The sequence below is a fragment of the Mustela nivalis genome (assembly GCF_964662115.1).
Source record: "Mustela nivalis genome assembly, chromosome: 17".
NCBI classification, from domain to species: Eukaryota; Metazoa; Chordata; class Mammalia; order Carnivora; family Mustelidae; genus Mustela; species Mustela nivalis.
Genome location: NC_139036.1, coordinates 16,701,255 through 16,727,913, shown reverse-complemented (window position 1 = coordinate 16,727,913; position 26,659 = coordinate 16,701,255). Strand labels below are relative to the sequence as shown.

Genomic DNA, 26,659 nt, shown 5'->3' with positions numbered 1-26,659 from the left:
AGTGAGAAAGGGGTGGGGGGTGATTGATGTCTGCCCCGCAACATTAGAAATGTCATTAGAAACGGAAGAAATGTCTGTCCCAACAAGACATAGGATCCTGGGGGACAATGAAAGGGAATCACCAGCTGGAACAGAATAGAGAAGCACACATACACCATGAAGCTTGTAAGGAGTACATTAAGATGAAAATGGATTGTGACCGTGTGAACAAGGCTGTTCTGTAATGAGAAACACCAGGAGAAAAGATGGACTTCGTGCATGAGACAGAAGGAATTTGGTGAAAAGAAAAATCAGATGTTGAGAAAACAAAGTTAAATTAAAATTAAAAATTAAAAGATGGCTAGAGCATCTTCATCCAAGAACCTACAAGACAAGCTGCAGCAGGAACAGCTCTCCATCGAAGCATTATGTGGGTGAATGATTAGACAGCAGTGAGACTGTGTCTCACTGTTTATGAGAGTGATGGTAGAAAACCTGCCCAAATTATTAGATCAGATGGATTTTACTAATCGCCTGCATGACAGTACATTCAATAAAATTAAATATGAGACTAACGAGGAAGTCTTGCTCTAAAATATCAATTGATAGGTTTTACAAGAACTTAATACTAATGAGGAATCTGAGGAAACGTCCAGGGAAAATGGACAACAGGACCCAGATGAAATCTAGCGACACCACTTAGAGAGCAGTAATGACTCTAAGGAAAAAGGATTTTAACTTGTTTAATTATAGTATTTGTCCCTAAGGAAGAGTGCTTCTGAAAACTCGACAGGGTAAGAGTACCACAGGTGCAAACAACTGTAATCTATTACAAGGCCCTGGCAATGATAAAATGATTAACTGAGATTTTAATTCGGTGACCTATTATTGCTGGCCTGGATGACTTTGCTGCAGGGCTTAAAGCCAGTTCCAGCTAGTTTAAGCTGACAAAAGTGTCTGGCACCTGGCAGTTCCCTGTGTGCGTATGTTGCCACCCCAACATGGTTAATGATGCTGAGCTGTCCGCTTTCTCGACTGCTCATCCAAATTCTGGGTACCTGGAACCCCTCGTTCCGTTCCAAGTTAGGGCATGGATGTGACCAAGTGTTGATCCACAGTGGGTGATGTGAGTTCTGGGTGGTGACTCGCATAGGAAGGCTAAATCCCACGGGGATGTTGCTGGTCTCCTGATGCTTTGATGACTATTTGCAGCTCTCAAGTCACCACATGAATTGTGTGCCCAGTGTTTCTCTGATTAATGTATCAGTAAGTGCCATGTTTGTTTAATTACCTTTGATCTTAGACATTGTGTGCACTTGAAGGGGTGGTTTGAAAGCAGGATTGGGTCTCCCACATGAAGGAATGAGCAGATCGCATTCCATCCCATACTTGCTGTGCCTCTGAGAGGAAAATTGCTAATAAATATCGATGTGTGTATATATATATAAAACAAACAAAAAAAAACAGACAGAGGAGTCTCCTAGAATCAAAGGACGGGGACGGGGATGCATCCCGGCTACAGTCATCAGACCTCTCACCTGTCTCTCGCCCTCTGCTTTCTTTTCTGTGCAGCCACGTGTTTTGTTTCAATCTAGGGTTGTAGGTCTTTCCTGAAGGATCTGTGATGGTTTTTTTATTTGGCTTTACTCTCTCCCTGAAGACTTGCTGAGCTGGTCTCCTGACCAAGGTTTCCGTTCACTGCCCAGCCTGTGAACCGATCTGGGTCCTTTCAATGTGTCCTTTGCCGGCGGGCCATGCTCTTAAGCTTTGTCAGTAGAGGGGGCAAGAGAGACACCATACGAGGAAAAGAGGCCTGCTTCCGTTTGTCGGGGGCTTGGCCGGCGGCTGCACAGGCGCATGCGCGGGTTTCGGCTCAGGTGTCTGCGCGGAGCCGCTCTTCCAGCAGCATCTCCAGCGCTCTGCATCTCCAGCGCTCAGCTCTTCAGGGCAGGGCGGCCAGCAGCGCCCAGTGGCCGGTGGCTTCTTCTGGCGACAACCTCTTCTTGCACCCTGGTGGTTCCTGACCTTGGGAGTTTCCTGGGTGAAATCTGAAATTGGACCCTGGGCATGGGGAGCAAGAACAGACCCAAGAAAGAGGCAGTGCCCGCCAGATCGGTAGGTGGCAGTTTTAAGAAGCCAGGGGACTTGCCCATGAGGCTCGTCCTGGGGGGCTGCGCAAGGAGCAGATCTTCACACCCTCCTGTCAGAATCCTAAAAGTTTATACAGAGGCCTTAATCGGGTTCAGTCATGTCTACCAGATGGTATATCCAGTCCTGCATGTCCGGATGGTTTCAACAACACATTACTGTCTCAAGTCTGTGTTCCTGAGGCAGCTTTTAGGGCAGGTAGGCAGGTAGAGCGCACGAATAAGCCTTGAGATCAAGGACGGCGGAGAGGGGAGGAGCCTCCAAATGCCTGGGTCCAGCTCCAGGATCAAAGGGCGGTCATACCCTCTGGATGACCTCCTCCAATGCTCTGCGTCTTGGGGCTGGCTCCTGTAATTACAGGTAGCCCTTTTTTGCAGTGTGCCTTGAGCAGTCTGCAAGAGTTTTACTAGCAGGGAGGTGGATTGTTGGGTGACTCTGGCCACAATGGAGGCAGGTGCCACAACAACAGTTTAGACATAGGCAAGAAAAAACACAGAGGAAGATAATGATTCCCAAAATAAGTTGTGATTTTTAAAATTAAGAGCCCCATGACCTGAATCATTGATTTATTAGGTCCTCTAGGTTGGGGGTTGGCTAACTCAGGATATTTAGTTGTTTCTTTATGTGATTTAATAGAGATGGTACATTAGCAGATTTCTCAGGTATAAATGCCCAGTCTTCTGTTTGGATGATGGCCTGGGTGCCTCCTTGCGAGGCAGTGATAATGCTCAGGTGATCCTATGTTGGGGGACAGCTTTTCTCATTAGAGATATTTTGGTGTTTAGTAAGGGCAGGCTTTTCCCTTACTGGCTGTCAGGTAGGGCTTGCTGGGTTAATTTAGTAAGGGCTTCCGTGTGGGTTTCAGTGTCCTCCAGGCCACTGGAAGGTACAAACATGGCAGCCAAATGACCAGTGGAAAACAGGACATGCCCCTCTGGCCTTGAGGAGAGGGAGGTTGGCAATTGCTGCTCTGATGGGGCCGATTCTCCTTGTGCCCAGGGAAAGCCAGGTTCAGTGGTCCAGCCACATAGGCGGAAACTGTGGCCAAAGATCTGTGCCACCAAACCACTGGGCTCCATTTGGGGCTTCCCAAAAAATATCTGGGCAATGTGATCAGTCAGTGTCAAACTAACTGCCATCCTTTAGTGTGACAGAATGACCAGCTAGTTTCAGTGACAACCATATTTCTGGTACAGCTGGGTTGGTTCTGTTTAGAGTGATTTTTCTGTTCCCGACATAGGGGTTCCGGGTGATTCAGTGCTCGAATGTCTATAACTGAGGGTGAGCCCTGTGACTATATCTCAACTCTGAGCCTAGTCACCTGTGGCTCAAATGGCATTTTTTTAGGGCCCCTTTGGTCATTTTGATGGGCTGTCCGAGTAGTTTGAGTCTCAAGAAAAGAATGTCCAATGTTAATGATAGTGGGTACCATAGTCCTGGTTTCTGGAGTTGTATTAATAATATCAGATGAATTAAGAGGACTAGTTCAGCTTGTTATTTTTTCACATACTGCTTTTGGACTTCTTAATTCTCTCCTTGGAGTGGTGATAATCCTGATGAGCTAGAAGGGGTAGCTGCTCATATACCTGATAGTTGGAGTAGTTCTTTCATTGGGCATACAAGTGGGCCCAATGTAGAAATGTGTTTATATTAGGAGTCTGTCTCATGACTGGACACTCTAGGAGCAGCAGAAATCTAAGGGTGAAAGAGAGGTAATTGTGTGGGAAAGTCTTGTCCTTCTGAATTACATTTGTGGCCTGATCCTTAGATGTTAATGTGGCTGTAGCTTTAGAAATTTGACCTGGTTGTGCATGCCATACATGTTGGCTGGGGGAGGCAGCAGGCAGGAATAAGGAGATGGACTGGGGGTGGGACACACCAGACCAGGACGCTCCCCTCTTTCAATGGAGGATGTTCTGCTCTGGGTATAGTGCATTTCAGCAGGCCTGGCTTGCCGCAGGACAATGGGCTCCCATTGGTGGGAAATAATTCATCTATCCTGGCGGGATGTTTTATTGAGAATTCTGGGACAAAATGCCCTTCCAAGGCGTGATGGGGGATGTTCTCAGCAGGATAGAATGTTAATTTTTTTTTTTTTAAAGATTTTATTTATTTATTTGAGAGAGAGACAGTGAGAGAGAACATGAGCGAGGAGAAGGTCAGAGGGAGAAGCAGACTCCCCATGGAGCTGGGAGCCCGATGTGGGACTCGATCCTGGGACTCCAGGATCATGACCTGAGCCGAAGGCAGTTCTCCAACCAACTGAGCCACCCAGGCGCCCCAGGATAGAATGTTAATTTATGGTAAGACTCAGGGCAAAGGCTGTCTCCCTTGACTTCAATTTTTTAACTTTTTAAATATTTATTTATTTAAGAGAGAGAGTGTAAGAGAGAACATGAGCTGGTGTTGGAGGGGCAGAGGCAGAAGGAGAAGCAGGCTCCCCACTGAGCAGGGAGCCCTATGACACAGGCTTGATCCCAGGACCCCAATATCACGAACTCAGCCAAAGGCAGATGCTTTTTTTTTTTTTTTTTTAAATACAAATTTTATTTATTTATTAGAGCATGAGAGGGAGATCATGAGGAGGAGGGGAGGTGTAGAGGGAGAAACAGACTCTCCAATGAGCAGGGAGCAGGATATGGGACTTGATCCCAGGACCCTGGAATCATGAGCTGAGCCGAAGGCAGACACTTGACTGACTGAGCCACCCAGGCACCCCTCCCTTGATTTTTATACCTTTATGGTCCATATTGGGTGCCTTGGCAGAGGGGTTCCTAGTTTGGCATATTGGGTAATGGGCCTTACTGGCTGATCATGTAAATGTATTAAAGCCTGGGATAATACTTGGTCAGGTGGTTTTACTTGATAGTAAATTAATCTGCTGCTTTAATATTTCTTTTTTTTTTTTTTCCTATCAGTCCTGCCGCTTGCATGTTATAGGCATGTTCTTCTGTTTAACGTCATGTCTTTGTCCACTCTTATATATCATGGTCTTTGAAATGTGTTCCCTGATCGCTGTCTATTTGATGACAGGAGCTGTACATGGTGCTCAGCTTCTACGATCCCCTGTTGGTGGAAACTTGGAGGAGGCCAGCCATAGAGTGCACCTGAAAGAAGGCATATGTAGAATCCTCACCTGGAGGGAGGGAGCAGATGTGATCAGTTTGCTAATCCTTCACCATTTGGAAACTCCAGTGGATGGTCCCAGATCCCTTTGGCAGTTGCCTTGAGGATGGTTTAGAACACACAGGATTAATTACTGCATTAACCAGCCCACTGTATTTTATTTAAAAAAATTTAAAAGATTTTATTTATTTGACAGACAGAGATCACAAGTAGGCAGAGAGGCAGGCAGAGAGAGGAGGGGGAAGCAGCCTCCCGCTAAGCAAAGAGCCTGATGCGGGGCTTGATCCCAGGACCCTGGGACCATGACCTGAGCTGAAGGCAGGGGCTTTTACCCACAGAGCCACCCAGGTGCTCCAGGCCACTGTATTTTAAGGGCAATCTGGCATTCTTGGTAATAATGCCATTCAATCTGGGTGTTATGGTAGCCTCTCTTTCTATGTGTCCCATCTGCTGTATCTACTGAGGAGTTAGCTGCTAGGACATCAGTTCCCTGATGGCGAGAGAGTGTTCGTGCCTCACAAGCTGGGATGTGGAAAACAGTGAGTACTGCCGCAGGCTCTTGCAGGCAAACCTAAATGTTTTTTTCCCATATCTTGACCTCCTAAGGGCTTATTTATGATCATCTGCACTTCAGCTTTTCATTGTCTAAGCCATAGGGTTAATCTTTTTAGAACCACTCCACTGTCTATGTAAAGGGTTAAGGTCCAGCTTCCTTCTGTTTCCATTGGGCTGGTGTCAGTGTTGGGCTGCGGAGTCTCCGCACTCCTTGTGGGATATCAGGCATCAGCAGTGTTCTTTATGCCCTTTTTATAGACTGCAGGGGCTGCCACAGAATAGGGTGGGGGCATTTGGAGGATCTCTATATTCTATAGGGCTGTGTAGCACCCACATTTCTGTGGACTGGTGGCCTGCCACTTAAAGTGGGAGTTTGAGTCATGGCAGAAGTGGGTCCATGGAATATGGTCTCTACCCATCCCTTGGCAGAAAGGGAAGCTCTTACCATGATATGTGCACATTGCTAGGAGCTCTTGCTCTATGGAGGTATATCAGGGTTTTGCCCCTTTTCAGGGCTAAGACCCAGATCCTAGAGGTATTTTCTCCTTCTGTCGTCTCCTGCACAGTGCCCAACCCACACATTCTAGAGTCACAGAAACATCTAATTCACATGGTAGATCTGCTTTGGAGATGTCCAGAGCTTTAATCTCTTTCACTAGTGTTTTTGCCTCTCAAAGGTGGCTTGCAGCTCTGATCACCTGTTGTTGTTTTTTTTTCTTTTAAAGGGTGGAGGCATCATGCCAAGTGGGGAATAAAAGTCCTACCAAACCCTACTAGCCTAGTCTACTACAAAGGCTCGCATTTCTTTTATGTACCAAGGGGTTGGATAGGCTTGTATTTTATCAATCCCAGTTTCTGGGCCAACATACATCTTACCTGACCAAACAATTCCCCCAAATTTTGTGGTGGTATCTGGGCCTTGAATTTCTGGTGAATTAATCCTTTCCCTTGCAGATGTTCCAGCAAAATCTTCAGGGTGTCCTGCAGCAGAGGGGAGTCTCCACATGTTAACATTATATCATTAGTGTAACTGTTGTGGGGAAGGAGAACAGGATCAGGTCTCATGTTACAATCACTAGACATACTGGAGTGCTGTGAGGTAGCCTTGGGGAAGGTCTATTATTGCCCCTCCCACATGAAGGCAAATTGATCTTGTGACTCGGTAGCAAAGGATATACTGAATAAAGCACTGGCTAAAAGTAGTACAGCACAGGGCACTCCTAGGACCATGGCCAAAGTATTCAAGGTGGTGGCAATGTTGGTCACTGCCACGTAGACTGGTGGCATTATCTTTTTTTAAAAAATATTTTATTTATTATTTGACAGACAGATCACAAGTAGTCAGAGAGGCAGGCAGGGAGAGAGTGGAGGAAGCATGCTCTCTGCGGAGCAGAGAGCCTGACGTGGGGCTCAATCCCAGGACCCTGGGATCAAAACCCAAGCTAAAGGCAGAGACTTTAACCCACTGAGCCACCCAGGCGCCCCAACATTATCTTGTTCGTTTCTTGGGAGTCCTGGACATGTGCCATGAGCCACCTGGCAATACTGGGCTATTGAAAGCACTATGAGCAAAGCATGTAATACTAGTTTGGTGCAGTTCTTGGATAATTCTCCTAGTTCCTTATGCTCCCAGGCAATTTATACTATTTTTCTCATGGGTGTTGGACTTACTAGTTCCCAGTTGGCATTACCCCTCAGGACTGGTTTGATTACTGTATAACCCAGAGGTGGAATTCACTGATGGAGGTTTGCAGAGTTTGACCTTGTAGGATATGCTCAGTATGTTCTCTGGTATTGAAGGAATACCAGTTGTCATGGTGGAGAACTCTAATTTGGAGTGTCAAAGGGACTTTTTTGAGCATAATTATTTGCCCTCCCTAACCACTAATGGCACTGAGGGGGCCAGGAAACCTCTGAGGGTTACGGTGTCTGAGAGTACACTTGGCTCCAGTATCAACCAGAGCTGTCATCTTTTGTTTATTTCTGGGGACTCGTAAATATTGAGCCCAACCTGCAACCTCTGATTGCCTCTCATGGCTGTCACCTGGAGGCAGTCTTGGCTTGTATTTTGCCCTTTCTACACACAAGTGATGCCCCACTGGGAGGCTCCCAAAGGTGCCTCTTTCCTAAGCTCAGTAGGTGGCAGATTTAATAAGCAAGCGAACTTACTTATAAAGCTTGTCTTGGGACAAGACTTGGGACTTGTCTGAGAGAAGTGCATCTCCACATCCACTTGCCAGAATCCTAAAAGTTTATACAGAGTCCTTAACTGGGTTCAGTCACATAAACTGTGCAGATGGTTTCAACCACCCGCTGCTCTCTCAAGAGCTCCCTGAAGTTCCCCGTGGGGAAGACAGGTGGAATGCACATTTCAAGGACACAGGAGCAAGGGAGGAGCCTCTGACTGCCTCCATCCAGCTTGAGGGTCAACTAGCAGTCATTTCTTCTTGGTGACCTTCTCTAACATTCCCATTTCCCCACCCAGGGTCCAGTGGGTCTTATAATGTTGTATCTTCAGATAGATACCTCCCCAAGTAAACAGGTTGGATTTCCAGCAAGTTCCATTGGTGTGGAAACACAGTAACTTCTCTTCTTTTTCTATCCAGTGATACCAGGCTCGTAAGGTCTGAATCTTAGCCCTGGGGTTAGCCTCTTCCTTGGGCAGCACATCTCAGCTCTAGGGGTGGAGGCTGCTCCTTATTTCTGCTATTCCTGTATCATTTGGAGGTTTTTGTAGCCAACCCCTCATTACCCTTCTTAGTAGCCAACCTCTCATTATGCCAGTCCTCTGTTACAGTTAATGATTCTTTTTATTAAATCTTTTTATTAAATCTTCCCTATTCAAGTTACCTATTACCTATTCAGTTTGGCTTTTTTTGATGGGACCCAGATGCAGGCCAGGTTTCTCAGTTTCTCTGGTTAAAAAGCCTTTCCATAACACACAAGTCCAATTGCTCTGATCTGAGTCGGCCCTGGGCCAGTGTTTACTTCTAGTCAGTTTCCCATGAGAGAGAATCTGATTGGCCTAAGGAGATCAAGTCATCATCTCCTGGTCCAATAAGCTACAGCCAGGGAGCACATGACTGCCACAGATCACCCCGGGGGCAGGTTACCAATAGAACCCTCTTGTTAGATAGAGGGGGTGTGTGGAAACATGGGATATGCTGATAACCTAAAAATACCTGACCACTTAATGAATGTGGAAAAATGAAGAACGATGCGGGAGTAATATTGATACTGCAAAGGTTCTTAATGACTGTTTTCCTTCTGAGTGTATTTTTTCCCCCACCAAAAAGCTTTATTAAGGTACAATGGACAAATAAAAATTATATATATTTAAGGTGTACAACTTGATGTTTTAATATATGTATACGTTGTGAAATGATCACCACAATCAAGCAAATTAACATACCCATAACCTCACCTCACTACCATTTCCTCCTCCCTTTCCTCCTCTGTTGTCTTCTTCTTTGGTGTGTAGTGGCTGAAAAAATTTTCCTTTTCCCCTTCTAGGTTCTTTGGCTGGTCTAATTAAATTGACATAAGATGGATTACAGGAGAAAAACAAATACAGTTTCACATGTATGGGGGTCCCCAGATTGTAAGACTCAAGGGCAAGTCAGGCTGCTGAGGCTCATATGCCATCCTGAGCTAAGGAATAGGGTGGGGCTGGAGCTTCAAAGGAAAGGATGGTAAGAGGAGCAAACTGTTGATAGTTTGATGTTGTGCTGCCATGTGGATAGGCCTTCCAGATAAAAAGGGCTTTCTGGTAAGAGCTCTCTTTCTGGGTCATACCCCCCAGTCTGAATTCTTTTCGGTAGTTAAGGTAGAGGTAAAAGTTTTTCTTGAGGCTGCTTGGTCTTATTGCCTTTAGCTCAAAATAATCTATATGCCAACTGGTATATTTTGGAGTTTTGTATTCTGCAGCCCCCTCTCTCCTGCCAGATGAGGAGACTTAAGATTGACTCTCTTGGCAAATTTCAAATATACAATGTAGTATTGTTTACTGTATTACTGTGCCATACATTAGATCTCCAGAATTTATTCATCCTGCATAAATAAAACCTTGTGCCCTTTTGACCAATATCACCCCATTAACCCTCTATCCACCCCCTGGCAACTATCATTCTGTCTCCGCTTCTATGAGTTTGACTACTTTAGATTCTGCATATAAGTTAGGTCATGAGTATTTGTTTTTCTGTGTCTGGCTTATTACCCTTAGAATATCTTCTACGTTCATCCATATTGTTGCAAATGGCAGGATTCCTTCCTTTTTTATGGCTTAATAATATTCCATTGCACAATCTCTTCATTTCACTTGTTGGTGGACATTTAGTTTGTTTCTACTTCTTGGCTTCAGTGAACTTGGGAGTTCAGATACAGTGCCAAGCTGCTCTTCACACAGGCTATATGAATCTACTCCTCTACAAGAATATATGACAATACGTTATTTCCCTCTCAATAAACTTTTACATTCTTGCCTGATAGGTGAAATAGAGTATTCCATTGTAGTTTTAATTTACATTTTAAAAAAACTTATGAGGGTAATTGAACATTTTCCCTATGTTTAAAAGGTATTTGCATTTTATTTTCTGTGAATTGTTAATGCCTTGTGCCATTTTCTGTTGTGTTGTTAGTCTTTTTCTTACTGGTTTGGTTTTTAGATATTAAGGACATTAGCCATTTGTCATTCACATTGGAAATAATTCCTTCAGTTTGTTGTTTTTTGACTCTATGCTATTTTAGGCTATGTAAAATTTTAATTTTTTTCTTTTTTAAAAAATATTTATTTAGTTATTTGAGAGAGAGAGAGAGAGAGCAGGGGCAGGGGCAGAGGAAGAGGGAGAAGGAGAGAATCTCAAACAGATTCCCCACTGAGCACAGAGCCTGATACTGATACAAAACTCCGTCTCACCACCCTGAGACCATGACCTGAGCTGAAATGCAGAGTTGGATGCTTAACTGACTGAGCCACCCAGGTGCCCTTTCAATTTTTATATGTAGTCAGATTTATCAGTTGTATCAACTAGGACTGTATTCAGCTACAGGAAATAAAGAGCCAACGGTTTGAACAGATGAGGGAATATTTGTTTCATGGAACATGCAGGGAAAACTGCATTGTCTAGAGCACATCTTCCTGCATTATCTGATTCTAATATCTAAGTTTTAGATAACTGATAGCAAAGAAAAATAATTATAGCCTATAGACATGCAAATGAATAATGTCCAATAGAGAAACAACTCTCTCCCACTGTCCTGACCCTGTGGGAAAGCCAGTTTGTACATTTATTTCAGTATTCCTGATCTAAAAATGTGTTCTTTGGATTCCTCTTTGTTTCCTCTTTGATGCAATAAATAAAATATTTAACATGTGTTCACTTTTATACTGTATGAGAGCCATGACTTAACCTTATCTAAAAAATTGTCTTTTAGCAAGTATGAAGCCTGGAGATGGGCATTTCCGAAGCTCAGTGATACCATTAGGGAATCAGGCTTTCTCCATTTTTCTATTTCACTATTCTTAGTACACAGTCTTCATCACTTTGGTTGTAACCACATGGTTGCTGGACAGTGCACCTCCAGTGCTCCCATCTCCATTCCAGAGTGAAAAGGGCAAAAAATAAAGACGTTGGCCTTGTACCAGGGAAGAAGGCTTTCCCAAAAGTCACTCTTTCTGCATATATCTCATTGGTCAGATCTCCAAGGGAATCTAGAAAGAAGACTGTGACTTCTGGGTACATTGTTCATTTCCTTCCACTTTTAAAACAAGACTTGTTAGTAAGGAAGAAAAGGAATGTGGCTAGGAGGGAGATAACTAACATCTACCAAATCAGTCTTGTCTCAATTGTTTCATGATTTAGTGGCTAATCTACATAGGCTTTCCTAATCTAAGATCATAAAATGTTCTTTTTTAAAATGTAAACCTAGCAATTCACAGACCTGTACCCCTGGGGCTAATAATACATTATACATTAATAAAAAAATAAAAATAAAAATAAAATTTGTTTTTAAACTTTTATGACTTTATTTTTTAAAACAAATTAAACTTTGTTTCATTTGAGATTTGATATAAAGAGCAGGGTGAGTGTTTTTCTCTAGATGGCTATCTAGCTTCCCCAGCACTATTTACGGAATATCCCAATGTTTCCTCATTGAGTAGAAATGCCACTTAAAAAAAAAAAAAGATATTCACCTTTGTCACTTACTAAATTTCCATAGTTAGGTCCAACTTTGTATTCTCTTGCATTATTCTTTGCTAGCCCTAATATTTAACTTACTATAACTAGATACTATTTCCCTGGTAGGTCTGGACTTCCCATTTCTCTGATTTTCCAGATTTTTTCCTGGTTAATTATTTAAACTAAAATAAATAAATCATAGTTAAAGACTTTAGATACCACAAGTAGGGTTTTTTTTTTTTTTTAAGATTTAATTTATTTATTTGACAGACAGAGATCACAAGTAGGCAGACAGGCAGGCTGAGAGAGAGAAAGGGGAGGAAGCAGGCTCCTTGCAGAGCAGAGAGTCTGATGCAGGACTCAATCCCAGGACACTGAGATCATGACCTGAGCCCAAGGCAGAGGCTTAACCCACTGAGCCACCCAGGCGCCCCCACAAGTAGGTTTTAAATGAAAAAATAGTCACCTGATTTTATCCTTCCCCACTTGCAGTCTTGTTAACCAGAGAAAGTCACTTTTAACACTACAAACTTTGCCTATCCCACATTGTATCTGCCGTATTGTTTGATATATGCTTATGCTGCTATTTACTGACTGATCAATTTTAGTTGTATTTATCATCGTCCTTTTGGAACAGATGTGGAATTAGTTCTTTTTTTTTTTTTAAGATTTTATTTATTTAACAGAGAGAGGGAGATCACAAGTAGGCAGAGAGGGGGGCGGGAAGCAGGCTCCCTGCTGAGCAGAGAGCCCGATGCGGGGCTCGATCCCAGGACCCTGGGATCTTGACCCGAGCTGAAGGCAGAGGCTTAACCCACTGAGCCACCCAGGTGCCTGGAATTAGTTCTTTCAACCCTCCTCCCCTTTTTCATCTTCCCAAAATAAAGCAGTATTTTTAGTTATGTGAGCAAATTGAATGAGTCATTATAATGATGGAAGTTTTGTTCACTATAAAGTTAATGCTTTTTAAAAAGATTTATTTATTCATTTTATCTTTATTTTATTATATTTTATTTTATTTTGGAAACAACAAGCTCTTATAGGAAGCTGAAAAAGGACCAGAGAGAATTAGGAAAAATAAAAAGAACATATACAACTGGATCTTCAAGAATCTTCATGGAACATTATGACCCATCAAATTGAGGTGTCCACATTTTCTAACAAAAATGAACTGATCTGAGTAAGGGCAGCATGAAAATATTCTAAGGCAGTGCTGCTCAACAGAACTCTCTGTGATGATGGAAATGTTCCATTATCTCTGTTATTTAATACAGAAGCTACTAGCCACATAGATACTCATAATGTGGCTAATGCAACTGAGGAACTGAATTTTTAATATAGTTTAAACAGCCACCGTGGCTAGTGATTACTAATTGAACAGCACAAGTTCTAATGCCTCATGGGTCAAAATCAGTGGTTTCTTCAGGGGATTTCTCTCATCACTGCTGACATGTGTAGAGGGTTGGGGGTGGAAAGAGAGGAAAGCTCTTAATAGCTCTATTTAACACTTAAGTTCTGAAACTCTTTTTCAGAGGCAAGAGATGAGGAAAGGACTTTGGGAGAGACCTGAGAATGCCCTTGAACTCCTGGCTAATGCCAACAGAAGTAGAAAGCCTAGGATTTGGCTCACTCTGATGGGAAGAGAGCTATGGTACAACTCATAGAATCTGAGGCTTAGGCCATCTGTGCATGGAAATCATTGCTGAGGGACTCGAAGGGTGGTAGGGGTGCTCATTTCCAGACAGGGTTTCCAGGGCTAGAAGAGGATTTAAATTTTTTTAAATATTTTTATTTATTTGACACAGAGAGATCACAAGTAGGGAGGACCTGGGGGTCCTTTCTGGCCACGTGCAGGCGGTACTGGCCTTTTGGGGATTAAGGTCTTGTTCTTGCTCTTGAACACTTCACTGGGATCCAGCTTGTTCACGAAGGAGTTGGTCTCTTCTGCAAGTAGGTCTGTGTTGTAGGTGATGGGTTTATACATGCTGAACCACTACTTGGCCTGTGGGCTAATGCCATGGCTGGTGAAGGTGTACTGCCACTGCAGTAGGCCCAGGTGCGTGATGAGCAGGCAATAGTAAGCAGTGAAGTTGTCTGTGAGAAAATGCCAGTATAATGTTCTGTCCAGGAACCAGATCTCAGTGTCTTGTGCTAGCATTGGTTTCCCTCTTTTGTAGACAAGGCAAACCTTCCCATTCCCATTGCAAGGATCCAGCTCAAATACCATGCTGCGAGAATCAAAGTGAGGCTTCTCTGGCTGGTTCTCACTGGCTTTAAGTGCATCATCCTCCAGGTCTGCCAGAGTTGGTGCATTAGGGAGTGAATACACAGAAGACATGGTTGAGTTGAGCCAGTTATTTATTTATTTATTTATTTATTTATTTAATTTTTAAAAAATTTCTTTTCAGTGTAACAAAATTCATTGTTTATGCACCACACCCAGTGCTCCATGGAATACATGCCCTCTGTAATACCTACCACCTGGCTCTCCCAACCTCCCACCCCCCTACCCCTTCAAAACCCTCAGGTTGTTTTTCAGAGTCCGTAGTCTCTCATGGTTCATCTCCCCTTCCAATTTCCCTCAACTCCCTTCTCCTCTCCATCTCCCCATGTCAGCTGAGTCAGTTTTGAGATGTTGTTAATTGCCATGCTGCCCAACAGAATGGTGTGCTCATCCAGCTTCACACTCCATGTCATGTGGAAGCCATTGGTCATCAGATAAAAATTCTTCACATCCTCAGGTAGCACACAGTTATTTTTTTGTTCCCATGAAGAAATCATATGACATTCAGCAGGTGGTTTCTCTATGATAGTCACCTCTGTCACACCTGGGGAAGATTCTAATATGCAGGTGATTCCCAGGGTCAGCTTCTCCAGGTGTGGCTTGCTGCAGCCTGGGGGCAGCGTCTCCTCCATGGCTCGCGTCCCGCCCCGCACGCGGGGGGTGCAGCGGCAGAGACTGGGCTGGAGAGCTGGGCGGGTGGGAGGTCTGGAGGCTGCCCCAGAAGCCCGGCCATCAAGTTCACGGCATGCTGAACTTGTAGTGAATTGTAGTGCTTGGTGCCAGAGAGCGCTGCAGGGCGGAGATGGGAGGCCCGGGGGTTGCTCTGGGAGTACTAGTTCCTGGGCACACTTGTTCCAGCCGCCCTGAGGTGGCTCCACCTATTTATTCATTTTAGAAGGGGGAGGGGCTCAGGAGGAGGGAAAGAGAAATTCCAGCGGACTCTGACATGGGGATCAATCCTATGGCTCCAGCCAAAGCTAAGAGTTGGGTGACCCACTAGCTTCACCACCCAGGTACCCCTTGCTCACTATAAAGTTAAATAGAATTATACTTTCTTTCTTGTACAGCTTTATGTTCCCCCCAGAGAGAATAGTTACCTCAACTTTACTTTGCCTACTTTCTCATATGCATAGTCTCATTTTGTTCCTCGAGTCCGGTTGAGTCTACTTTTTTCCAGGCACTGAGTCCTTTGTCTCCTGCTCCATCTGGCTGGATTGCTTTCTAAGCCGACTGCACAGTCAGTATCCTGGGACTGTTTTGCTGCTCTCCTAGGTTAAATCTGTGAGTTTCTGAATTCCATGAACTCTTTGTTTTGGATTTTCTCCCTGATTCTGCTGAGCCCTGACCCGAGTACCTTCTTAAGAAAAAAACGGGGGGCGCCTGGGTGGCTCAGTGGGTTAAGCCGCTGCCTTCGGCTCAGGTCATGATCTCGGGGTCCTGGGATCGAGTCCCGCATCGGGCTCTCTGCTCGGCGGGGAGCCTCCTTCCCTCTCTCACTCTCTGCCTGCCTCTCCGACTACTTGTGATTTCTCTCTGTCAAATAAATAAATAAATAAATCTTTAAAAAAAGAAAAAAAAAAAAAGGGAGACAAACTTTTTGAGTCCTAGATTCCTGGCTTGGCTGGAAATTCTGGACTGAAAATATTTATTTTCAGAGATTTTTAAGGCATTGCACAAGTCTTTTAGCAAACAGAATAGCCTTTTATAGTTGATTATATTTCTTTTCTGGAAGGATTTATGATCTGCATATACAGTTCATCTGAGATTTTTAAGAAAATATTTTATTTATTTATTTATTTATTTGACAGAGAGAGATCACAAGTAGGCAGAGAGAGAGGGCGAAGCAGGCTCCCTGCTGATCAGAGAACCCGATGTGGGGCTCCATCCCAGGACCCCAAGATCATGACCTGACCTGAAGGCAGAGGCTTAACCCACTGACCCACCCAGGTGCTCCAGTGATCTAAAATTTTTTGACAACATGTCTTGGGGTAAGTTTTTTAATAGATGGGTTTCATTGTTTTGGACTCTTAGTGAATTTTATAACATTGACATCTACGACCATAAGATTAGGGAATTTTTAAAGTTATTTCTTTTGATTTTATTAAAAGTTTATAATCCCATATAACTTTATTTTTTTTAAAGATTTATTTATGAAAGAGAGAGAGGGTGATCAAACATGGGGCAGGGGCAGAGGGAGGAGGAGAGAGAAATTTTAGCAGACTCCTCACTTGAGTTTGTAGTCTGACATGGAGTTTGATCTCAAGAACCTGTGAAATCATGACCTGAGCTGAAACCAAGAGTCATTTGCTCAACTGACTGAACCACCAAGGGACCCCAATTTCATAAGACTTTAAAATCAACTTTTCTAGGAAGGGGAGTTAAGATGGTGGAGTATGGGGACTCTAAGCTTGCCTTGTCCTTCAAACACAGCTAGATAAATAGCAAATCATTCTGAGCACTCAAGGAGTAAATCTGAAGACTGAGAGAACAAAACTGCAAGACTAGAAGTAGAAAAGGGATAACCTCATGAAAGTAGGAAATGCAGAAAGTTGATTTGGGGGGATAAGAACTGTGGGTGCTGTGGAGGGGAGGGAACCCTTCTTACAGAGACTACTGCAAGGTATTATAAGCAGCAGAGTGCAAAATCTGAAGCTTTAGAAGTCTGCTGTACCAGGGTCATGACTGGCTTAGCAGTGCTTCTGTGGGGAAAGAGGGAGGAAACCCTGGAATGGACAGTGTGGTCTGAGAATCCCCTGCCTTGCACGGGGAAAAAGAGTTCCCCTACTTGTAGTGCATTCGGGAGTGGTGGCAAGGCCTCTCTGGGGACAAAAAGATGGGTGGCACTAATGTATTGTGCCTTTCCCCGGCATAGGAGCAGGGATGACAGCAGAGGGCAGGAAGCCTGGGTATTGGCTTTCTGCTCCACTTTGCCATAAACTCTGCACCACTGCATGGTCATGCAAATGATTTTCTGGGATGGGCTGGCAAATGGCAAAAGCCTGGTGAGACCCTCTCCCAGAGGATCACTGTGGGGTCACAAGGTGTGCAAGTCCCTAAATTTGGAGTCTAGAAACCCAGCCTTGCACCTGAGATAAAACACAGGAGTACTGTGCTGCTTGGCAGGCAGACAGCTCGGGCACAGACAGGGCAAAGGCAGGAATCTGATGGAAGCTGGGGACACAAGAAGGGTGATTGTTTGCTCTGCTGTGAGGGCTTCCCAAAGGGTGGTGGGCACAAGCTCTCTGCTCTGGAGACCAGAGAGCAGGCAGAGGCCATTTTGCCTATTGCTTATCAGCACTGATGGACCTCTGTGAGCTAAGTAGTGTCACCAAGTGGAGATTGCAGCCACTTACACCAAACCCTGCCCTGTTGTACCTGCAGGAAAGTCCACCTGAAAATCAGCACAACAGGCCCTTCCCCCAGAAGACTAGCACAAACCCCTCATATGCTCCAAGTCTTCTAAACATAGAGTTCTGCAAAGCTTAAACTCTAGAGAAAATAAGATCTAGCTTCCTTTATATTTTTTATTTTATTTTTATGTTTTTTAAAAGATTTTATTTATTTATTTGACAGAGATCACAAGTAGGCAGAGAAGCAGGCAGAGAGAGGAAGGGAAGCAGGCTCCCTGCTGAGTAGAAAGCCCAATGCGGGGCTCGATCCCAGGACCCTGAGACCATGACCTGAGCTGAAGGCAGGGGCTTAACCCACTGAGCCACCCAGGCGCCCCGTTATTTTTGTTTTTTAATTAAAAAAAATTTACTTGTATATATTTTTTGGATCCAGCTTCTTTAATAGGCAGTCCAAAACACACCTAGGATGTAGTTCTTTGTTTCTGGATAAAATGACGAGATGGAGGAGTTCACCCCAAAAGAAAGGAAGTAGAAGTAACAGCCAGGGATTTAATCATTACAGATATAAGTAAGATGTCTGAACTAGAATTTAAAAAACAATTATAAGGATACTAACTGGGATTGAAAAAAGCATAGCAGACACTAGAGAATCCCTTACTGCAGAGATAAAAGACCTAAAGTCTAGTCAGGCTAAATTAAAAATGCTACAACCAAGATGCAAGACCAGTGATACAGAAGATAAAAGTATGGAAAATAATGAAGCTGAAAAGAAGAGAGAAAGAAAAGTATTAGATCACAAAGGTAGACTTGGGGAACTCAGCAACTGCTTTAAACATAACAACATTTGTATCATAGGAGTCCCAGAAGATGAAGAGAGAGGAAAAGGGGCCGAAGGTTTATTTGAGCAAATTATAGCTGAAAAATTTCATCATCTGGGGAAAGACATAGACATCAAAATCCAAAAAGCACAGTGAACTCCCATTAAATCCAGCAAAAGCTGGTCATCCCCAAGACATATCACAGTCAGATTCACAAAATACACAGACAAGGAAAGAATCCTGAAAGGAGCAGGGGACAAAAAGTCCTTAATCTACAAGTGAAGACAGATTAGGTTCGCAGCAGATCTATCCACAAAAACTTGACAGGTCGGTTGAGAGTGGCAGGATATAGTCAATGTGCTTAAAGGGAAAAATATGTAGCCAAGAATATTTTATAATAAGGCTTTCATTCAGAATAGAGATAAGGTGTTTCCAAGTTAAACAAAAACTAAAGGAGTTCATGACCACCAAACCAGTTTTGCAAGAAACATTAAAGGGGATGGTTTGAGTGGGGAACAAGAGACCAAAAGCAACAAAGACTAGAAAGGAACAGAGAACCTTACCAGAAATACCAACTTTACAGGTAACATAATGGCACTAAATTCATATCTTTCAGTAATCACTCTGAATGCTCTAATCAAAGGACATAAGACATCAGAATGGATTAAAAAAAAAAAAAGACCCATCTATATGTTGCCTACAGGAGATTCATTTAGACCTAAACACACCTGCAGATTGAAAGTGAGGGGATGGGAAACCATTTAAAGAAGAGTTAATACCTGTTTTTCTTAAATTATTCCAAAAAATAGGTTTCCAAACTCATTCTACAAGGCCAGCATGATTCCAAAACCAAAGACCTGATTAAAAAGGAGAATTACAGGCCAGTATCCCTGGTGAACATGGGTACAAAATTCTGAACAAGATAGAAGCAAATCAAATCCTACAGTACATTAAGAGAATCATTTACCACAGTCAAGTGGGATTTATTCCTGGGCTGCAGGGGTGTTTGATATTCACAAATCAATTGATGTGATGCACCACACTAATAAAAGAAAGGATAGGAACCATTTGAACCTTTCAATAGATGCAGAGAAAGTTTTTGATAAAATACAGCATCCATTCTTCTTTTTTTTTTTTTTAAAGATTTTATTTATTTAGATTTTTTAGATTTTATTTATTTATTTAGGGGCGTCTGGGTGGCTCAGAGGGTTGAGCTTCTGCCTTCGGCTCAGGTCATGATCTCAGGGTCCTGGGATTGAGCCCCGCATTGGTCTCTCTGCCCAGTAGGGAGCCTGCTTCCCCCTCTCTGCCTGCTTCTCTACCCACTTGTGATCTCTCTCTGTCAAATAAATAAATAAAATCTTAACCAGGTGGTGGGTATTAGAGAGGGCATGGATTGCATGGAGCACTGGGTTTGATGCAAAAACAATGAATACTGTTATGCTGAAAAGAAATTTAAAAAAGATTTTGTTTATTTAATTGAGAGAGAAAGTGCACAGAGGAATGGGGGGAGGGGCAGAGGGAGAAGGAGAAGCAGACTCCAATATGGAGTCAGAGCTCAATCCCAGGACTCTGAGATCATGACCTGAGCTGAAGGTAGGTGCTTAACCAGCTGAGCCACTCAGGTGTCCCTATAGCATCCATTCTTGATAAAAACCCTCAACAGAGTTAGGGATACATGGAACATACCTCAACATCATAAAGGCCATATATGAAAGAACTACAACTAAGATCATTCCCAGTGGAGAAATACTGAGAACTTTTCTTCTGAGGTTAGGAACAAGACACTGTCACCATTACTACTTAATGTAATACTGGAAGTCAGCCTCACCAATCAGACAAGAAGAAGAAATAAAAGGCATTGAAATTGACAAGGAAGAAGTCAAATTTTCACTTTTCACACATGATGTGTTATTCTATGTAGAAAATCTGAAAGACTCAACCAAAAGATTGCTAGAACTGATTCACAAATTCAGCAAAGTCACAGGATATAAAGTCAACGTACAGAAATGTGTTGCATTTCTATACACCAATAATGAAGTAGCAGAGAGAGAAATCAGGAATTGATCCATTTATAATGGCACCAAAACCCATAAGATACTTAATAATAAGCCTAACTAAAGAGGTAAAAGATCTGTACCCTGAAAACTATAGAACAATTATGAAAGAAATTGAGGGGGTGGGTGGATGGGATAACTGGGTGATGAACATTAAGGAGGGCATGTGATGTAATAAGCACTGGGTGTTATGTAAGACTGATGATGAATCACTGAACTCTACCTCTGAAACTAATAATATACATGAATTAGTTGAATTTAAATTTAAAAAAGGAAAAAGAATAAATAAAATTAAAAAAAAAAAGGAATTGAAGAGGGCACAAAGAAATGGAAGAACATTCTGTGCTCATGGATTAGAAGAACAAACATAGTTAAAATGTTTATACTATCCAAAGCAATCTACACATTCAATGCAATCCCTATCAAAATGACACCAGCATTGTATACAGAGCTAGAACCAACAATCCTAAAATCTGTATGGAACCATAAAAGACTCCAAATAGCTAAAGTAATGTTGAAAAAGAGAAGCAAAGTGTGAGGTTCACAATTCTAGACTTTAACCTGTATTACAAAGCTGTAATCATGAGGACAGTATGGTACTGGCACAAAAACTGACACATAGATCAATGGAACAGAATAGAAAACACAGGAATGGACCCTCAACCCTGTGGTCAACTAATCTTCAACACAGCAGGAAAGAATATCCAATGGAAAAAAGACAGTCTATTCAACAAATGGTGTTCGGAAAACTGCACAGTGACATGCAGAAGAATGAAACTGAATCACTTTCTTACACCATATAGAAAAATAAATTCAAAATGCATGAAAAACCTAAATGTGGGACAGAAAACCATCAAACTCGTAGAGGAGAGAATACAGGCAGCAACCTCTTTGACCTCAGCTGGAGCAACTTCTTACTAGACACATGGCTAGAGGTGAGGGAAGCAAGAGCAAAAGTGAAGTATTGGGACTTTATCAGGATAAAAAGCTTTTTCACAGCAAAGGTAACAGTCATCAAATCTAATGGTAACCTATAGAATGGGAGAAGATATTTACAAATGACATATTTGATAAAGGGTTACTATCCCAAACCAAGAACTTATTAAACTGAATGCCCAAAAAACAAATAATCCAGTTAAGGAATGGGCAGAAGACATGAATAGGCATTTTTCCAAAATAAGACATCCAGACAGCTAACAGACACATGAAAAGATGCTCTACACCACACATCATCAGGGGAAATACAAATAAAAACCAAAATGAGATACCCCCTTACACTGGTCAGAATGGTTAGAATTAATAACACAAAAAACAACAGATATTGAGGAGGATGCGAAGAAAAGGGAATCATCTTGCTCTGTTGGTAGGAATGCAAACTGGTGCAGCCACTCTGAAAAACAGTATGGAGTATCCTCAAAAAGTTAAAAATAGGAACTACTCTACAATCCAGTAACTGCACTACTGGGTATTTACCCGAAGGATGAAAAATACAGTTTAAAAAGGGTACATGCACCACAATGTTTAAAGCAGCATTATCAACAATAGCCAAACCATGGAGAGAGCACAGATGTCCATCAACTGATGAATGGATAAAGAAGATGTGATATATATATATATATATATATATATATATATATATATATATACACACACACACACACACACACACACACAATAGAATATTACTCAGCCATAAAAAGAATGAAATCTTGCCATTTGCAATGATGTGGATGGAGCTAGGATGTCTTATGCTAAGCAAGATAATTCAGTCAGAAAAAGACAAATATGATATGATTTTCACTCCTATGGGGGAATTTAAGAAATGAAAAAGATGAATAAAAGGGATAAAAGAAAAGAGGGAAACAAGCCATAAGAGACTCTTAAAATAGAGAAGAAACAGGGTTGATGGAGGGATGTGGGTGGTGGATGGGCTAGATGGGTGATGGTTTAGGAGGGCACTTGTTATGATGGGCACTGGGTGTTGTATGTAAGCACCGAATCACTGAATTTTATTCCTTTTATAAGATTTTAAAATTTGTTTTAGAAAGAGAGAGCCCGTGAGTGGGAAGAGGGGCAGAGGGAGAGGAAGAGAATCCTCAAGCAGACTCTCCACTGAGTGCAGAGTGGAACGCAGGGGTGGATCCCAGGACCCTGAGATCGGACCTGAGCTGAAACCAAGAAATGGATGCTTGACTGAGTGAGCCATTCAGGTGCCCCTGAATTCTACTCCTGAAATCAATATTGCACTGTATGTTAACTAACTAGAATTTAAATAAAAATTTGAAAAGAGAAAAAATCAACTTTCTAATACTCAAGTACCTCTCAAATGCATTTGGAAGTTTTATTAGGATTACATTAATGTTATAATTTAAATTAGAGAGATTTGACATCTTTATTATATTGAGCCTTCTTATCTACAAACAGGGATTTAAGTTTTCTTTTATGTACTCCAGTGGCCTATAGAAGAAAGTGAACGTTTCTTGTTAATTTATTCCTAGTTAGTATTCCTTTTTGGTGCTGTATGGGATATTTTTATTTCTATTATATTTTCTGCCTGATTCTTTGTATATGGAAATACTAATTTTTTTCTTTAATGCCCCCCAAAACACTAATTTTTGTGTACTGATTTTGTACCCAAATTATGCCTTTCTCTTATTGTTATTAATAGTTTTCATTTGAGTTTATATCTCCAAGTACACAATCATATAATCTCTATATACAAATTTTTGCTTTCCCTCTTCCATTGAATGGGATCTTCTTTTCTTCCACAGAGCATAAGTCTTTGATATTAGCATAGAGAAAAAGCTATAGTCTTCTTTCCTTTTATGTGTTCCCTTCTTTATATTGCCCAAACATCACACTTTTTACACATAAATATATCTTTCCTCGGGACGCCTGGGTGGCTCAGTTGGTTGAGCTGCTGATTCAGCTTGGGTTGTGATCCCAGGGTCCTGGGATGAGTCCCACATTGGGCTCCTTGCTCATCTGGGAGCCTGCTTCTCTCTCTCCCTCTGCCTGCTGCTCCCCCTGCTTGTGCTGTCTCTCTCTGTCAAATAAATAAATAAAATTTAAAAAAAAAGTAATTCAGTGACATCATTGGCTCAACCTCTGCAATAAAAGATAATTTATTTAAAAAAATAACTATTTCTTCAAGATGCCTTTCTAAATTCTTCAGGTTTTAGTAGGTTTTTCTGGATTTTCAGGGATAAATAATTTCACTTGAAATAATGATATTTTGTCTTTTCTTCCCCTTTTCTATTTTAATTCCACTCCCTCAGTCAGTCTCTCTAAACCATTAAATGAAATTGGGGAGACTTGGAGTACCATAGTCCCCCTATCTGGGGTTTCTGCTTTTTTGTAGTTCCACTTTCTGGAGGTCAGCCTTGGTCTGGAAGCAGATGATCCTCCTTCTGACTTATGGGCAGGAGATCAATGGAACCTAATCATAACCCTTGCATCATTCACCCCCCTTTATTTCATCACCTGCGTTTTATCAACTCATACCACCACAAGAAGGGTGAGGACTGCAACATTAGGTATTTTGGGAGAGAGACCACATTCACATACCTTTTACTACAGTATATTGTTATAATTATTATTTGTTATTAATCTTACCGTGCCTAATTTATAAATAAAACTTTATCATACGTAGGTATGGGAAAAAATAGTATATACAGTACAGAAGTACTATCCCTGGTTTTAGGCATCCACTGCCAATTTTTTTTTTAAAATAGTTTTTTATTTTTTATATATTTTTATCCCCAGGGGTACAGGTCTGTGAATCACCAGGTTTACACACTTCACAGCACTCACCAAAGCACATACCCTCCCCAATGTCCATAATCCCACCCCCTTCTCCCAAACCCCCTCCCCCCAGCAACCCTCAGTTTGTTTTGTGAGATTAAGAGTCACTTATGGTTTGTCTCCCTCCCAATCCCATCTTGTTTTATTCTTCTCCTACCCACTTAAGCCCTCATGTTGCATCACCACTTCCTCATATCAGGGTGATCATATGATAGTTGTCTTTCTCTGCTGGACTTATTTCGCTAAGCATGATACGCTCTAGTTCCATCCACGTTGTCGCAAATGGCAAGATTTCATTTCTTTTGATGGCTGCATAGTATTCCATTGTATATATATACCACATTTTCTTGATCCATTCATCTGTTGATGGACATCTAGGTTCTTTCCATAGTTTGGCTATTGTGGACATTGCTGCTATAAACATTTGGGTGCACGTGCCCCTTTGGATCACTACGTTTGTATCTTTAGGGTAAATACCCAATAGTGCAATTGCTGGGTCATAGGGCAGTTCTATTTTCAACATTTTGAGAAACCTCCATGCTGTTTTCCAGAGTGGCTGCACCAGCTTGCATTCCCACCAACAGTGTAGGAGGGTTCTCCTTTCTCCGCATCCTCGCCAGCATCTGTCATTTCCTGACTTGTTGATTTTAGCCATTCTGACTGGTGTGAGGTGATATCACATTGTGGTTTTGATTTGTATTTCCCTGATGCCGAGTGATATGGAGCACTTTTTCATGTGTCTGTTGGCCATCTGGATGTCTTCTTTGCAGAAATGTCTGTTCATGTCCTCTGCCCATTTCTTGATTGGATTATTTGTTCTTTGGGTGTTGAGTTTGCTAAGTTCTTTATAGATTCTGGACACTAGTCCTTTATCTGATATGTCGTTTGCAAATATCTTCTCCCATTCTGTCAGTTGTCTTTTGATTTTGTTAACTTTTTCCTTTGCTGTGCAAAAGCTTTTGATCTTGATGAAATCCCAATAGTTCATTTTTGCCCTTGCTTCCCTTGCCTTTTGCGTTGTTCCTAGGAAGATGTTGCTGCGGCTGAGGTCGAAGAGGTTGCTGCCTGTGTTCTCCTCAAGGATTTTGATGGATTCCTTTCGCACATTGAGGTCCTTCATCCATTTTGAGTCTATTTTTGTGTGTGGTGTAAGGAAATGGTCCAATTTCATTTTTCTGCATGTGGCTGTCCAATTTTCCCAGCACCATTTATTGAAGAGGCTCTCTTTTTTCCACTGGACATTCTTTCCTGCTTTGTCAAAGATTAGTTGACCATAGATTTGAGGGTCTATTTCTGGGCTCTCTATTCTGTTCCATTGTCTATGTGTCTGTTTTTGTGCCAGTACCATGCTGTCTTGATGATGACAGCTTTGTAATAGAGCTTGAAGTCTGGAATTGTGATGCCACCAACGTTGGTTTTCTTTTTCAATATCCCTTTGGCTATTCGCCACTGCCAGTTTTGAAAGGTACCTCCTGGATAGAAGGGGACAACTGTATTTGTATCCATCTTGACTTTCATAGGAATTTCACACAGTGTGACATTCTCTGTGGTTTTCTGAGTCTGTTAAATTGTTCCTTGAATTCCTAGTTTACTGAGAATTTCATTTTTTTAAAAAAACTCGGTAATTGATGTTAAAAATTTTATCAACTGCCATTGTTTTTCTAATGATCTGATTGATCCCTGTAATTGTGCATTACTCTCTTACTTTAATCCTGAACTTAATTTTCTAGTGTTTTATTTACAGCCCTGCATCAAATGCTTTAACAGAATAGAGAGCCTGCCCAGTGGGAGCCCATCCGCCTGGCAGTCCTGAGAAAGAATTACTTAGTTTTCAAGAGGGCCCAGACTATTTTGCTTCCAGGTGGGAGGGGAGAGTCGGCAGGATCTTTTCTTAAAACCTGGGGAACGCTGGGAAGGTTGAAACAGGTTTTGTTTCTGATAAAGATGCCTCCCATCTCCATCAGGCCGCCACCAAAGGTTTGCTTGAGCAGCGACTTTCCGGAGCTCTTCATTAGCCTCTTCCGCAGAAGTCCCGCCTTTCTCAACTCCCCATTGGGTTTGGCCAGCTCCTCTGCTTCCACTGGCTAATCAAACAGGAGGTCCACTCCCAGGGCTTCCCATTGGCTGTTGCGCCTGCAATTGCTGTCCTCTCCTTGGAGGAGGCAGGGAGGTTCTCGGTAGCTCTCAGGCAGGAATTACGTGTTGGACCCGGTACACTGAAGAACCGTTTTATCGCTTTGTACCACTGTCCTAGTGAAGTCCGTGGGAAGTAGGGCTAGACCAGCTTCTGGAGACAGCTGGTCCCGAGGTCGGGTTGGGGGCGTTCAGCAGTTCGCTAGAACATGGCGGGGGGTGGGGA

At 42.4% G+C, this 26,659-nt stretch overlaps 1 long non-coding RNA gene and 1 pseudogene across 3 annotated transcripts; one reads left to right on the top strand and one right to left on the bottom strand.

Moving 5' to 3' along the window:
* The first annotated feature begins 1,845 nt into the window (after positions 1-1,845).
* LOC309851675 lies at positions 1,846-22,796 on the top strand. 2 transcript variants are annotated; one of them, XR_014304853.1, is made up of 4 exons: positions 1,846-2,094; positions 15,449-15,552; positions 16,080-16,259; positions 22,541-22,796. It is a non-coding gene; the product is annotated as an uncharacterized lncRNA (long non-coding RNA). The 2 variants fall into 2 exon arrangements; XR_014304852.1 differs by lacking the exon at positions 15,449-15,552.
* On the bottom strand, positions 12,579-14,331 carry LOC309851658 (tubulin polyglutamylase complex subunit 2 pseudogene; annotated as a pseudogene). Its single transcript has one exon. The product of its transcript is annotated as a tubulin polyglutamylase complex subunit 2 pseudogene (transcript).
* Positions 22,797-26,659: the final 3,863 nt, after the last annotated feature.